Source organism: Nicotiana tabacum, chromosome 6 (genome assembly GCF_000715075.1).
Source record: "Nicotiana tabacum cultivar K326 chromosome 6, ASM71507v2, whole genome shotgun sequence".
In the NCBI taxonomy this organism is placed as follows: domain Eukaryota; kingdom Viridiplantae; phylum Streptophyta; class Magnoliopsida; order Solanales; family Solanaceae; genus Nicotiana; species Nicotiana tabacum.
The window spans coordinates 48342571-48347907 of NC_134085.1; positions in this window are offsets into that span (position 1 = coordinate 48342571).

Here is a 5337-nt window from a genome sequence, read left to right on the forward strand (position 1 = left end):
TGAAAGTAAATTCACCATGCCAAATTGAAACGAAATGGATCCTCTGAAAGCTTATGTTCTTTAACGTTTTTTGATTTCAAAACTATGAAATGAAATGAAGCCAAAGACTTTTTAAAATGAAGCTAACATCAGATTCTTGGATATTCAAGGTTTCCCAATAAATGATATGGGTATACTTTACAAATCTTTAAGACTAGATAACATGCTTGGTTAGTTTATTTAATAGCCATTTGGCAAAATGACTACTTAGTCATTTTCAACTTTGTGGCTTCTTGCCAAGTGGGGTGGTGGGATAATTTATTAATTTTTATCCATTTATTAGTTAATTGGGTAATGTCTTGTTATCCGATAATTAATTAATTACCCGTATAATTTAAAAATTATTACAAATTACTTAAAATTCTATTTATTTTTAAAATACTTCTTATATTCTTTATATATTATACTACCTGGTCATATGGTACCTTACATGATACCAATTCATAATTATTGGGTATTATCGCTCGACCCGTATTTTATTCCAAATTGGTCACTTTCAACGAACCTCGTTTTCTTTAATCCTGTACCACTTTATCCTTCATAACACGTACAATCCTTATAATCTCCAAATAATCTTTTCCTTGGACTGATGTCAAGTACCTTACAACAAATTCAACGCACAATACTACAAGATGCAATATCGTCGTAACTTAATACTGCAAAGTGTAAAATCACCATAATGTAATACTACTGGGTGCAATACTGTCGTAAGTTAATACTGCTAGACGTACTATCGAATTAATATTACGGGGCGTAACAATAAATGTTCTTGCTTCTAGGATAATTTTCATGATGATCACTTTGACAAAATGGTATGCTCCCCTTAATTTGTCTTTGCCAACCAAAACCATAAGAAGTGGTGGAGTCCAATTGTGGTTGTGTAATGGTTCTTTGAGTTTTTCTATGCCTGAAAGCAGAGGTGACCAGGAAGTCTTGTTGAATTTGACCTCTGATATGAGGAGGTAGATCAGAAGTGCTGGAGAAATGTGTTAATGAATTGAGACTATGGCTGAGTTTGGATAAAGAATTAGCAGGGATGTTGGCCTCTTGTCACGACCCTAGTTCTCCCTCCATGAACTGTCGTGACGGCACCTAGTCTCTACGACTGGTTAAGCCTAACAATTTGCGAAAAAAGGAAACGAAATATAAAACTAACCATAATCTATGGATAAAACATAAATAAAATGTTTAAGATGCCTCTTGGCATATACAATATAAACTCTCAAACTAAAACAACTCACTAAACACGGAATCTCATGAAATCACAAGCTGTTGAATAGCTACAAGTGTTTTAACTATAGAATGTTTAAACAAAAGTAAATACAAGAGAGCTAAAGCTAGAGGGAAGAATAGAGAGGGACTCCTCGATTTGCAGACGTGGTAGATATACCTCGAAGTCTCTTAAGATCGCTCGCCTCACTGATGGTATAGCTGAGCCGAAGAACCTGGATCTGCACACGAAAAATATGTGCAGAAAAGGCATGAGTACACCATAACGGTACCAAGTAAGTGCCAAGACTAACCTCGGTCGAGTAGTAACGAGGAAGGTCAGGGCCCTACTGGTTATAAAAATATATAAGTGAGGTAAAACAACATGGAATACGACAATATAATAAGAAGGCTAACAGTCTATAACGAATAAAATCACAGAAAAGAATCTAACTCAGCATACAGAAATAACAACAGGGGATCTTCCAGGATGTCGTCCCGTGGTCCCAAATGTAAATGCCTAGAGGATCTCCCGGGATATCGTCCCGTAGTCCAAATCATAAATGTGCAAGGGAATCTCCCGAAATACCTATCCGTAGTCCCAAAGTAAATATCTAGTACGGGGAATCTACCAGGTGCTGTCCCGTAGTCCCAATCATAAATGTGCAGGGGGATCTACCGGAATACCGATCCATAGTTCCAAAGTAAACAAGTAGGGGGATCTCCTGGGATAACGTCCCGTAGTCCCAAAGTAAACACACAACCATCTCAGAAGAATATACAGATCTATTCAAGAATTAACCAGGAAATTTCTACCTAACATGCTGCACAGAGTACAAGTAGGCAATTTAAGACAGGTAAGACAATTAAGTCACGTACGCATTCTTTCCCTAATCTAAACAAGAGGTCTTAAGTACAAGTATTTGCTAAATTACAAGAAAATATAGGTATTATCTTAATGAAAATGAGATTTCAATAATTAGCACGTGTACACACTCGTCACCTCACGTACACGGCACTCATAAAACAAAATACCAAATCCTAAGGGGAGGTCCCCCACACAAGGTTAGGCAAGCCACTTACCTCGAACCAGCTCAATCAACTTGAAATCACGTTCTTTCCACGAATACCTGACTCCAAACGGACCAAATCTATTCAAATTAATTGCATAATGTGAATATAACTTCAAGTAACTAATTCAACTAATTAATTCGAAGATAACACGCGAAATTAAGGAAATCTCCCAAAAAGTCCCCCGGGCCCACGTCTTGGAATCGGATAAAATTTGCAGAATCCTCACACTCTCACGAGCTTATACATGCCAAATACATGAAAATCGGACTACAAACGACCCCTCAAATCCCCAAATCTAGGTCTCCAATTTCAAACCCTAAACCCCCAATTCTAACCCTCATTTTCCATAAATTCCTTGCAAAATCAGTAGGATAATACCATATAAATGAGTTTGAGTTCCAAAAATCTTACCTCCTTGAAGCTCCCTTGAATCCTCTCTCAAAAACCTCCAACAAGCTAAATTCTTAGATTAAAATGGTGAAAGAAATAGGTTAAAATCGTGACAGAAAGCTTATATAGGTTTTGGCCCAGGGTTTCCACACCTATGGCCATTTCCTCGCTTCTGCGGTGCCGCTTCTATGGTCTAACCAACTGCATATGCGGTTTTCACTTTGCACTGGGACCTCACCTGTGCCCATATACCCGCTCCTGCGGTCCCGCAGGTGCGATAAAGCACCCGCACCTGCGACTTCTGACTTTTCCTCATCTGGCTGCATCTACAACTGACCACATGCTTTTGTGGTTCTGCACCTGCAGTCCCCAATCCGTAGGTGCGGTTATGAAAGTAATTCAGCAGCTTCAGCTGCACATTCTAACTCCTAACTTCCCGTCAACCATCCGGAATCATCCCGGGGCTCCCGGGACCTCAACCAAAAGTACAAACAAGTCACATACTACTATTCAAAATTACACCAATCTTCGAAACACATAAAATAACATTGAATCATCAAAACACCCTCGGATTCAAGCCTAAGGATACCAAAACATCCAATTTACGCTTTCGAGCAAAAAATCTATCAAACCTTGACCGAAAGACCTGAAATTTTGTACATACATCCCAAATGACACAACAGACCTACTCTAACTTCCGAAATTCCATTTCGGCCCCTATATCAAAATCTCACTATCGAATCGAAAACTTCAAAAATTCAATTTTCGGCATTTCAAGCCTAAATAAGTTACAGACCTCCAAAACACAATTCGAACATGCCTCTAAGCCCAAAATCACCTAGCAGAGCTAACAAAACCAACGAAATTCCATTCCGAGACCGTGTTCATACTGCTCCGACTACAACCCAAATTCTATGGCTAAAACTCTCATTTAGGGACTAAGTGTGCCAAAATACTCCAAAACTCACAACTAATCATCATGGCAAATCAAAATAGTAGAAACAGACATGGGGGGAGCAGTTAATAAGGGATAAGGGCGTCAATTCTTAAAACAACCGACCGGGTCGTTACACCTCTCTATACACATGAGAGTGTCTAATCTCCACACACTGATGACAGAGTGTTCTCAGCTTCTACAAATTCATCTTGATTGTAAAGGGAGGCTCTTTGTTGCTTGTTAACTAGTTGATCAGTAGCTTAGACTCAGCCTCCAGATGTACTTATTGTACCTACTAGAAATGCAACATTGGATACCCATGAAAGCTGCTTTAGTTTCTACTAAGTTGTTTGTGACATCACCCAATAGGTATACCATTGATTGAATGAATGAATTCTCCCAAATGGTTACTGATAACAACACCACTGCCTATCCTCCCAGGGTTGGTCAACGCACTCCCATCACTGTTAACTTTTACAAACCCAACCAATGGTCTAGTCCATTTAACCTATTGGGTGGTAATGTGATGTTTGATATTCTCAATGATTGAGTGTATATTCACCCATCTATAAGGCCAATTAATAGCATGGAAGTTGGTATGTAGCAGAAATTGTACACTAGAATTGACGGAGAATATTATCCTAGCTTTGGAAGAGGTCATTATTCAATACTTTGCATTGTATTTATTCTTCTACAGGTTCCATGATATTATAATGGGGATATTGATGTATTTCCAATAGACTGAGCATCAATGAACTAGACCTCTCAATTGTACCTACAAAATTCAACAAACAAGTAGTAGTAAAGGGCCACCATTGCCCTTCTTCCCGGGTGAGGAGATTGTGATTACGCAGACAGAGTGCTGTAGGCGGTGAACATCACTATCCTTCACCCTATGAGTAAAAGATAAGGCATTGTTCTCAGGTTCTTGTGGGTTTTGAGAGCTGGTGCAGTCTTTGAGCTACAACTAGTGTGTTGGACTGGTTATTTCTCAAGGTATTTGCTCTTGAAGAATGGTATGTACTTAGGTATAGGACACCATTTCCCTTTTTCCAGGAATAGTTCACTGTTGTGATGCACTCATTGAAAGAGTACTTCTATAGGCTAATGCCCTCAATCCTGTGTGGGGAATAGTATAGCATTGCTCTCAGGTTCTTGTGGATTCTGAGTGCTAATGGAGAAATTGAGAGTTGGGGTACTACAAATTTGTTACCTCCACATTTTGATGTTAAGAGATAACATGAGTGACAAGCATATTCCAGTTGGATTTCATAAGATAAGGTTTACTGTGTGTGTGCAAGGTGGAAAGAGGAATGAGAGATGGGAATCATTTTTTCCTATCCTTGGATTGTGGGAGTGTATCACTAATCCCAGGTTCTTGTGGGTTCTGAGATTTGGTGTTGTATTTGAGGTGCTAGCTGTGGAGATGGATATTTGTAGTATTGTTGAAGTGGAGTAGGGCTGTTGGGAAGGATTTCTAATGGTGTACTGACATTAGGGTGATGTTCTAGTAGTTGTTAGTATGATATCTTCTATTGTCTGCATTTATTGGTAGCTATGTATAGGGCCTTCCGATACCACCACTCTTTTTAGTATTGATTGACCTCCAACAGATTGAGCACTCTAATCATACCACACCTTGGAGGCCTATCAATGCTATGAGTGTGTCCTTTGTACCTGCACAAAAT